The sequence below is a fragment of the Dasypus novemcinctus genome, chromosome 14 (genome assembly GCF_030445035.2).
Source record: "Dasypus novemcinctus isolate mDasNov1 chromosome 14, mDasNov1.1.hap2, whole genome shotgun sequence".
Lineage (NCBI taxonomy): Eukaryota > Metazoa > Chordata > Mammalia > Cingulata > Dasypodidae > Dasypus > Dasypus novemcinctus.
The window spans coordinates 74,081,848-74,093,595 of NC_080686.1; the positions used below are offsets into that span (position 1 = coordinate 74,081,848).

The window sequence follows — 11,748 nt, forward strand, 5'->3', positions numbered from 1 at the left end:
ATGTTTTATAGTGATGATATCCAAATTAAATAATCTATACATTTTATTAGTTGTAATTTGTGCTAACAACTATTATTTATTATATTTCTGACTTGTCTAAATTTAAATACCACATATTTTCCTAAATCTGTCACTATATCTACAGTACAGAAATATTAATTTTATTTAACATTTAGATGAAGTAGAGATTTTATTATGGTTGTACAACCTTATTACTGTAATGAGTAGACTTTAATTATTAATATTAATATCACAGTTTTTTAAATAGCTAATTTAAAATAATGTTTCTATTCATTTAGTAAATTTTCATCCTCATGGAAAATTTCTGTGTATTTAATTACAGTGGATTTGAGCACAAAAATTTCTAAATAATTTCCAGAAGACAATATCTGTATGGGCAAAATTGAAAATACTTTAATAGCCTAAGAATTATTTTCCAAGATCACATTTATACACTTAAAGCAATTTCAGGGCCATATCCTCATTGCCTAAATTGATCATTTATTGAGCATGATATTTTATGGCTTGGCACCCCCTTCTAAAGAATGATAGAATATTTTTTATCACTACAGAGATATATTTCCTTCTTAAATGAAAAGAAAAAAGATATGACAAACGAACTAAAGCTACAGCAATGCATCTTTGAAATAGGTCATGTATAAATCATAAATAAGCCAACTTATAAATTGTCAACTTAAAAAAAAGATATTCTTATAAATGGTTTAATCTTGCATATTTGAAGAGTTAAGTCCTCTGGAAAATTTGGAAATGGATGTGAAAAATAGAATAAAACATTTTTCCAAAAAAAATTGGAAATGGATGTGAAAAATAGAATAAAAGCAGGCAAGTCATTTGAAAGAATTGACAATAGTGTTGTAACATGGGTATTTCAGTTGGCATTCTGTGGCCCCCCAGGGAGAGTTTGTTGTACTTTGGCATGCTATTTTTAGATCATCTAGCCATTTTAGGCCCCCATTAGTCTAGAACTAGAACTACGAAGGATCATTAGAGACCCTCTTCCTTCTTTATTTTCAGAGACATTCCTTGTATTTCACCTTCAGTTATGTATGCAACCATCTAATGATGCTACCGTCCTTGAGGCTGACCTTCAGTGAAACATTGTTTTCTTCACTCCTCTGTTTTCATTTGGTATGTGAATTCAGCATGCCACCATGAAGTAATTGCTAGGATTTTAGTCATACTGTTTCATTGCATATATCTAGCCCAGAGTACTTGACCTTCTGAAGAATACTGATTCAATCAAAAGTAGAAGTCTGACAGATGGATAGAGGATGGACAAACAAGAGTGTTATCAAAGTACAGAGTCATAAAGGAACATAACTGATTGTTTCAGAATGAGTGTACCCATCTGAAATTAGGAATGTATTTAAGAATCCATCATATTCAATTTTACCTTGTCCTTATGTGTTTTTTTCATATAGAATTCACGTATACATAATCTCTATAATTATCTTTATAGCTATATATTACAATGAAATGGTACATTTAAAAATTGATATATATATTTTATAATTTTTAGGAAATTTATATCTTAGGAAATGTTATTTAATATTATATATTCAGTATGAAATATTACAAACTAACTCTTAACTATAACCTACGATGTTAATACAGTCAATCTGACAAAAAATTCTTCTTTGAAAATATCCTCATAAGTAAAATGGAAGATTGCATAATATTTGTCATCCTTTTATATTGATGCATATATGGGAGAGGTATTCTAAGGCTATTTTAAGCTGTATGATTTTACATTATTCTAAATTTTACTACAGTACCTGCTTTATCCAGAAAAAAATACTTGCTGAATATTAGCCAAAGAAATGTTTTATTCTATTTATTCTACAGAGCTATATAAAAGCTGTATGCCTTTTAGCAAGTCATTTAGCACTTACAACTTGTATATCTTTTTCCAAAAAATGTCAATGGTATTTTGATAATTGATTGTTCAACAAGATGAATAAACCATTATAATCCTGCCTTTATGTGCCACTTGAAGTATTTAAAATATGGACTTACTTGAAAGTATCTGAATCTTCAAATAATTTCTGCTCCTCTCAAGAGTTTTTTTTTTCTAGGTAATACTACCTTTTCTGGTATTTTTTTTTTTTCCTCTAGATTGTGTAATACCAAGAAAAAAATAGTATTTCAGAGAGAAATTGTAAAAAATTGTTGCCACTGTTACACAGATATATATATAAGCTTTATTAAGATATGTTTATAATTTATATACCATATAATTCACTCTTTTGGAGTATACAATTCAATAGGTTTTAGTACATTCACAGAGTTGTACAGCCATCATCACATTCAACCTTTGAATGTTTTCCACAGTCCAAAAAGAAACCCTGTAGCCATTAGTCATCCCTCCCCAGGGTCACTCTTTTTTAACTGAGAGATATTTGGGGTTAATCTCCCAAAAACACATAATCAGTTTTCCTTTCCGATATTCTTTGCCTTATTTCTCAATTTAGTAGATGATGTCCCGATTAGTAACATATTTAATCTCCTATTCTTTGCACACTCTTTTAAATACAGCTTAAATAGTTTATAATTAATATAATTATGTTTATATAACTGAAGAGGTCAGGAAAAATATAATTGCCTTTTAAAATGACCTCCAACCATCTCTGGAGAGTTTAAATAATGAGTATTTAATTGTGAAGATGAGTTTAAAATTTTTTTAAAAGTCACAATAAATGCTATTTACCACTAAGTGTGGTTTATCAGCACAGTTAGCAACATACCTTTGCTATAAGAGCACTCAAAGAGAAGGGAAATTTACCTATTATCAGAGAAAGAGAATAATAAATATCATATTATCTATCACGTCAAGGGCAATACATTTGAAAAGAACTGCTGCCCAAACAAAAAATGACATCATCTCTGTGATCTGTTCATATCTCCAAGTCTGAAATTTCTTTAGCACAAAAAAATAAAGTCACTTCCAGGGCAGTAGTCACTGCAATCCATGGATATACTGTCTTAGAAATAAGATATTCTGCACTGGGGCGGCTTAGTTCTTTCTCTTATCATATCCCTGACATAGCTTTCTCCAGGGGTAGAATTCCTAACTTCACATTAAATAGCTATGCTTCCCAAGAAGAAAGTGGCTTCTTAGCAATATCTGTATATTGAGGAAATATAGAGAGGGATAGCTTCCAGAGAAGAACTGATAATTTACAAAAATAGATGTTTTCTAATAGACCAATATGTCTCCGAGCGAGGCGGGGAGGGGTCAGTACTCGAAAATACAATCACCCTGCACAGTTCTGTTTTCAGGGCAGGATTCCCAGCAGTATAGTTCGAATTCTGCAAAGGACATATGAGGTATGGATGACTGATTACACATCTTATTAAAGGCCTAACTCAATTATTACCTGGGTTAAGACGTGAACTTGCCAATTTAAAATGTGTCTTGGACTGCAAATCATGTCAAAAAGACAAATACCTATACAATTGTTGCTGCAATAAGGGTTGTTGCCTAAACATTTACACACAAGATTTTAAGACAAGGTTATAAACACTAAATGTGCATAACAAAGATGTTTCTCAACAGTAGAGGTCTCAGTTTATTTTGATTTAATATTTTATCTAGGAATAAACTTGAAGCTTTGCAACAAGCCTCTAAAGCAGAAACTGACTCCAGGGTATAATTCTTGTCAAGTTAGGCAAGTGATGCCAACTACAGAATGAGATTCTGCTATCATGTAGATTTAAGACTGTCAGTAGTACAAGATCTGACTTTGAGATATTTATAGATTTTCCCTAATTGTGATCTTTCAGCCAGTAGTATAGCCATGTGACATTCTGCTTTGAAGATACAGTAGTCCAGAGACAATAGTCCATGTGTACATATTCAAAAGTAAATTAAGAATAAAAAGACATTTTGCTATAACTTTTAATTTTCAAAATATTTCCACATATTATACATTTTGGTTATACAATATTGAAAATATCCTGATTCACAAAGATGTGAGAAATACTATTTATTAAAAACTTGCCTTGCAGTCCCAAACATTATCCTAATAAACTGTATCTTAAGCTCAAAGAAGGTAATTAAAAAAAACAACACTTTTTTTTTCAAAGCAATAGTATTTCTCAATTTGAAAGAGTTCTGTTTTGAGGGAGAATCAAATTGTTTTCTGAGTTAGACGATATCTTATTGTTCAATGAAAAATATTTTATTTTGGGGGAGCAGATGTGGCTTAAGCAGTTGAAACCCTGCTTCCTACATGGAAGGCCCTGGGTTCAGTTCTGGTATCTCCTAAAAAATCCCCGAAACAAACAACAAGCAAACAGACGTAGAAATCAACTCAGAGGAGCCATTGTCGCTCAGTGGTTGGGTGCCAGCTTTCCACATATGAGGTGCCAGGTTCAATCCCTGGCCCTGATACATCAAAAAAAAAAAAAAAAAATTTCCATTATTGTTTTAACCAATAAGGAAAAGGTAAAGCAAAAATTTAAAAAGGAAATAGACAAAAATAAGCATTCCAAGGAGAAGATAAAAAATAATTTGAAGTTGTCTTGTAAAATTAAACGTATGTATAATTTATAACCTAGTAATTTCCATCTTAGTTACATAATCTAAAGAAATGTTTTTATATACATTGTGTGATAGGTGGAAGGTTGTTCACACAGCATTGTTTGTAATACCAAAAAACAAACAAAAAAAAAAATCCTGAAAACATTCTAAGGATACATTACAGAGAAACTAAAAAATTATGGTACATACATATAATGAAATATAATGAAAATGAATGAAACAAAAATAATCTCATCAACAAAATGAATCTTAGGAAGACAGTGTCATGGAGGGGTTGTAGCTCAGTGGTTAAGCACTTGCTTCTACAAGGTCCTGGGTTCAAGCCTGGTGCCTCCTAAAAATAAAATGGTATCAAGGGGAAAAAGAATCACAATGTGAAATCATTTTTATAAAGCTCAAAGTCAAATATTAATTATATTTTCACTAATGTATACATGTATGGTAAATCTCTAAAGAAAAGCATTGAATGGATAAATATTAAATCCAAAATAGTAGTTAATTCTTGGGAGATTCAAGGGATAAGTTGGAGAGAATTCAAGCTTTCTATTTCATTTTTATGCTTTATAAATTTCATATATATTATTTATATACTCTTGAATATATTTATCATTCCCTGGACATATATAAAGTTATACAGCAATGCTATCTAAAAATACAGAAATTTTGTTCTCTAACAACTATATCTTTAAAGATTTATAATTGCATTATTTTGCATGTTCAACTCAAGTTTTTGAGTTCTACTTTTATCTTTAATGTTTTAAAGTAAAAAACATATCCATATGTTTAACACTGATATCAAGTATTTTCATGTTATACTTATTGATTTCATTTAAGAAGAACATAACTGGCAGCCTGGTATTCTCACATTATATTTGATAAATATTTGACTAATGAAATTCTTAAATCACAGAAAAAAGGCAATTTCTTATGTCACTTATGTTGTGCATACCACAAGCCTTGATTTATCCAATCAATCCAAAGTAAGTTCTGTAGATCACAATATACCTTTAAAAAATAACAAACCAAATAACTTCATAAAGATGAAAACATTTGTATAATGTTAGTAACCACTGTTTAGAAAGATGTGTGTACCTTCCTACCACCTAGGTAATTTCCAGGAAACATACAATAATCCTAATTTGCATTCTGGAACTAATCCTGTTTCTTTTTTAAGATATATTTTTCCTTTTGGACTATCAATACAGATGTCACTATATTTTTGCCAATTTACTTAATGATGTGTTAAAAATGAAGCACTTAAACATTTCCTTTTTTGGTATATATTTGTCAAGTTTACAAAGTAATACATCTTCCTGTGTTTATGAATATAAAAATGTTACATAAAATAAGCATAACGGCAATTTATAATATCCATACTTCATTAGTTGACTTAGCAAACTTTTCAGATTCTCAGTATTTATTAAACCATCTATGCATTTGATGAAAATGCTACTGATTTCTATTTTCTTAGCAGTTTGTCATCTAAAACATGTTACCGTGTCATTGACATATAATACGCGTTTTTTTATATCTTAGTATTCTTTCCTCTCACAAATGATTCAGAATCTAAAATGTCTGTTAATATTTTAAATAGGAACAGAGACTCTAGCATTTTATAGAAAATAAAGCATACATGCATAATATAAGAAGTTTATAGTGCCAATCTATGTTGTCATGGAAAATACTCATATTTTGCTAGAAAATGAAGGAAACTTGTAAAGAAAGATTACACAATCAGTGTACTTACATTGTCTTTTGCAGTATAATTACAGACTGGGTAATCATTTAAATGAAATAAACAAAAAATGTAAGAGATGATTTTACCCACCTCCCAAAGGCATTATTTCTTTTTCAAATTTTCCCCACTAAATAATGTGCAAGATAAAGCATTGTGAGCAGGACCCAGAGGCTTGTTCCATTATAGTATGTTGAGATAGAGAAGGAAAGTGCCTTAGTTATCAAGTGCTGCATAACAAATTACTTCAAAATATAATGGCTTAAGAAAATAGCATTTTTTATCTTACAGATTTTCTGTAGGTTCAGGAATCTAAGCATGGCTTAGCTGGGGTCTCTGTTTCAGGGTCTCTCAGAGTCCAAAATTATGGTGTTGCTTGGGTTGTGGTCATCGGAAGCCTCAAATTGGGAAGAACTTCTTCCATGCCACTCTGGTTGGTGTATTCCATTTGAACTAAGGGCTTCAATTCCTGGCTGGCTGTTGCCTGAAGGTAGTCCTCAATTTCTTGCTATGTGGGCATCTCCACAGGGAAGTTTACAATATGGCATCTTGTTTTATCTGAGCCAGCAAAGGACAAGAGAGAGGGTAAACAAAACAGATGTCACCATCTTTTATATCCTGATGATGGACATCCATTTCCTTTTTTTCTCTTCATTCCTCATGAGGCAACCATCTAGTCTATATTTGCTAATCATTTATGTTTCTTCTTCTGTGGATAATCTTTTCTACCTTCTACACTTTTATTCCATTGTTCTTTAAAAAAATAGGTTTCCATGCGATATCTTTAAATATGTATAAAATTTTTTCATATTCTAGTTATTGACATTTAGTCATCACTAACAGTAAAAATATCATCTCCTTTTTAATCACCTGTTCATTAACCTGTGTTATATTCTTTGTTAAACAACAACAACAAAAACACTTATTTTGATGTAATCAAAATTTTAAACTTTTCCTTTTATGGCATTTTGTTTTTGTGGACCTGTTAAGAAATATTTCTGTGCATGAAAGAAATAAAAATAGTCACTGTAGTTATTAATAGATTCATCCTTCATCTATTTATCTATTTTTGTCTCCATATGAAATTAATTTTTTTCTTCATTAAAGAACTTGGGCATTTACAGAACAATACTATATAAAATACAGGATTGCCATATACCCTCCTATTATTAAAACCTTGCATTGGTGTGAAACATGTTACAATTGATGATAGCACACTTTTATAATTGTTCTATTAAATATAGTCCATGGTTTAACTTAGGGTTCACTGGTTGTATAGTACAGTTCCATGGATTTATTTTTGTGCTGTATGTTCACAATTTGTGCTGCCATTATTACCATCCATTACCAAAACATTTTCATCTTTCCAAATAGGAACTCTATACATTTTAAATCCTAACTTCTTATTCCCTATCCAAACCCTATTCCCTAGTAACCTATATTCTGGATTCTGACTCTATGAGTTTGCTTATTCTAATTCATTAAATCAGTGAGATCATACAATATTTGTCCTTTTGTCTCTGGCTTATTTCACTCAACATGATGTCACATGTATCAGGACTTCATTTCTTTATACAGTTGAATAATATTCCATCACATGTATATACCCCATTTCATTTTTCCATACATTTTATATATATATATACTTTTTTTTTCATCTTTTCAATGTACCTACTATAGTACTGATGATAATTTAAATTTTATTCTTACAGGCTTTGTGCATTCCCTGCTGTATTCATTCAGAGACACTGTAGCATAATTTATGTCTGATTTTTCTAAGATGTATTTGAGATAAATATAAAAGCAATTACTAACGTGATTGGCATATAACAAATGATGAATAACTTTATTTCTATTATTATTGCTTCTGTTGTCTATTATTATTGCTATTGCTGTTGTTAGTATGCAGGGTATCAAATTTTCAGATATGTTTCCTAATTGTCGATAGCAGTAGAGATAACGTTATTGGTTTATATTATGTTCATCTTATATAAAACAATTTATTCCGATATTAATTTCAAATTTTTTTTTTCTATCTTAGGTGTTTTGTCAATTCTCTCCCAATCTTTATATTTTGGTTATGTGGTTTTCAGTTTCATGTTTTACTGCACTAGCCAGGATCTTCAGCTCTTCACTCTATCATGACTTAGCATCATTTCCTTGGAGAGGTATCTTATACAACCTGTGAAATTGTATCACTTACTATTTACTGAGATTTTGTGTGCTTCTTGAAAGGATTCTTTCTGAATATTTTGGAACAGATTTATGATTTTTGCTCTAAACTTTTATATCTAATTTTTAGTGTATTTTCTCTTTAAAGAATGAAGGAATCTGTAAATTTTATCCTAGAAATGTGACAAAAGTGTATTTAGTGGTCATCAAGACAAATTTATTTCTGCATTTCCATCTACATCTCAGGTTTCAATGTCCTGAATACTAATTTCCAAATCTTCACGGGAATAGAATGATAGATAATTTTTAAAACAGTTTAAAGAAGACATAAATGAAGTTGAAATATGTATTTGACTAATTGATTTTTCAAATACTAAAGCCAAAATAACATTAATAGGAAACTGTATCTAAGCATTGAGACTAAAATTGAAATGTAATGTATGCCTGCTTATTATATTACTCTAATTATATTACAATAATTAAAGGCAGGTTTCCCTGTGTTATTCCTGATCTTAAGTGAAATTATTCCAATAGTTTGTTATTTAAATGTGATTTTTAAGGTAGCTTTCTGATACTTAATCTTCACATAATTAAGGAAGTTCCATTCTACTTCCAAATTTTTCAATTTTTAAAAAAAAATTACATATGTGTTTGAACCATATCAAATGCATCTAAGGATGATAATATTACTTTTTCTGCAGTTCATTAATCTGGAAAATTACATCAGTAGGGAGTTTTTTATGTTGCACCATTTTGAATTCCTGAGATAAACATGCACAAATACACACACACTTATGCACATACACACATATCAGACACACTTATGCAAACACACCTATACACATACACATACATAGGAAATATTTAGATATATAACCACACTATTTTTAAATAATATCTTGAGACACCATTCTGCTAAAGCAAGTACAAATTCAATGGACTGGCTTAAATAACAGGAATTTACTGGTTTACAGTGTTGAGATTAGAAGTCCAAAATCAGGATGTCATCAAGGCAGAAGCAGCGAGCAGCACGGAGGGGCTGGTGACTGGGGCGCGCGACCCGGCCTGCAGGGAGCTGAGGCAGCGGAGCCCCCGCTGCCGGGCTAGGCAGCGCGGGGCCTGGAGGATGTCTGGCTACCAGCCTCCTGGGCGTCACCCCACTCTCCCGAGCCCGATGCCTCCTCATTCCCGTCGATCCTGCTTTCTCTGGACGCCGGTCTTGTCTCCCCCAACTAGACTGTGAGCACCCCCAGTGCAGGGGCCTGGACTCCCACTTGGGCATTCAGCCGACGTTTATGTGTTATGTGCGCAGTCCCGTGCCAGCTTTGGTAGGACACACAGATTTTGGCTATGGAACGTGGAAAAGTACTAAGCAAGGTCCATCAGGAGCCCATGAGACACGTTTTAGATATGATAAACTTGAAGATCTGGAAGGGGCAAATCCATTCTCCTTTAAAGAGTTTCTGACAAGCGAGAATCGCAGCTTACCAAAAGAGGACACCACAAACAATATGGTTTATTCAGAGCAACGAGGTACTCCCTGGGGCTGGAACACAGCTCCCCACCCACCCAGACCATGGTGTATGGCCGGAAGTACCAGCACCCATTTTTCGAAGACCCGCCAGGAGCCGGCGACCTCCTGGACGAGGACGATGTGTGACACCGGGCCTACCTGCCTTCGGCGGTGGAGCAGCCGCACTCCAGAGGACTGCTGCCAGCTCCTCGCCCTGCAGCACTTACCTGTCCTTCTTTCCATCCTGTCGGACCTGGCAGGGCCCGAGTCTCTTCCTGCAAGTGCTCTGAGTGACACTGATGCGCGGGCTTCTCCAGGGTCTCCAGCCAGCAGCCCATGGAGAGTCTGTGGGAGACAGACCCCTCTGGGCACTGCAGATCCATTACGAAGCACTGAAAGATGAGCACCCTTAGCTAAGAGGAAGGTTGAATGAGGTTCAGAGCTTCTCTGAAACTCAGGCAGAAATGGTGAGGACGCTGGAGCGGAAACTAGAAGCAAAGATGCTGAAGGAGGAGAGCGACTACCTGGATCTGGAGTCGGTGGTCCAGGAGGTGGAGCGGAACCTCGAGCGGATGACCAGATGGGCTGTGAAAATCACGTCAAGGAGCTGAAATAGGGAATAAGCTTGCTCCAGGCTCAGATACTAATGGCCAGCAAGAGAACGAGGCGCAGCGGTTGGGGAGAAGGCCAGCCTCACCGTGTGAAGCAGAACACAGACGTGGCTTGGCAGAACCTCCACATCGTCATGACCTGTGTACACCTGCCGATAAAGCAGCTGGTTTCTGGAGCAGAAATGGTGAATCTCGTTGCTGAAATCCTCCTCTATAGACAGAAGAATTTCTGAAATTGAAGAGGAGGAGGAGGAGTCTTGAGAACCCTTGAAATGTTCCAGCCTAAAATCATTTACACCCAGTAAACATTACTTCATTTGTTTGAAAATGCAATTATGTCTTTAAACTCACAATCTTCCCCTGTAGTAAAGTATTTATCATGAGATACTAATTTCATGACCCAAAACAGTATCGTTAGCCAGTAGCGATCTGGGGCAGCCATGTAGGGGAGCTGCTATTTTATAGACTGTAATACGCTCTCGGGAAAAATTTATAAAAATTTATAAAAGCCAGTGATTTTTAAAAAATTACTAAATATGAAAATAGCAATTCTGAATAAGTGATTTCCATTATTTTGGTAAGTGGACACACAAACGTAAGTGAGCGGTAACCCAAAGTACCGGCCTGTGCGGGGATGCATGTGCTTTTTCTCGCCCACTTGGCATCTCTGACCTGCTAGTCCCTTCGTGATCTTACAGGCATGGCACCAACAGCCTGCAGGGCGGTGGGTCTGGAGAACCCTTGGCATCTGCTGCTACCCTTTTCCCCATGGGAACCGGATCACAAGGATCCGTGCTGTGAAGCTGCTTAAACATACCTCTGTAGAGGTTTTCATGGTCAAGAATATTCTTTCGGCTGGGGAGAACTGATGAAGTTTTCAAGTGGCATTTTGTGCAGTAAGGGTTGGAACTTAGGCATTTAACGTCGTTGGCCCTTCCAAGTCAGCAGGAGGCCTGCCAGAGCCTGTGCCTTTCTGAGCGCGCTCTGATGTCCTTGCAAGGCAGAGCACGCACAGCACACCTCCACTGGTTTCCACTGTGTTCTTTCTAAGTAACTGTCTCTGTCTCCTCCTGTTCAAGTCGACAGCTTTCCTGCTTAATAAATTCTAACATTCACATGCTTTGTTCCCCTTTTCTTTGTGCTCCAGAGCTGT

General features: G+C 34.4%; 1 pseudogene; it reads left to right on the forward strand.

Annotated features, from left to right (window-relative positions):
* The first annotated feature begins 9,597 nt into the window (after nt 1-9,597).
* LOC101436274 (endosome-associated-trafficking regulator 1 pseudogene) lies at nt 9,598-10,856 on the forward strand (annotated as a pseudogene).
* The last annotated feature ends 892 nt before the right edge of the window (nt 10,857-11,748 follow it).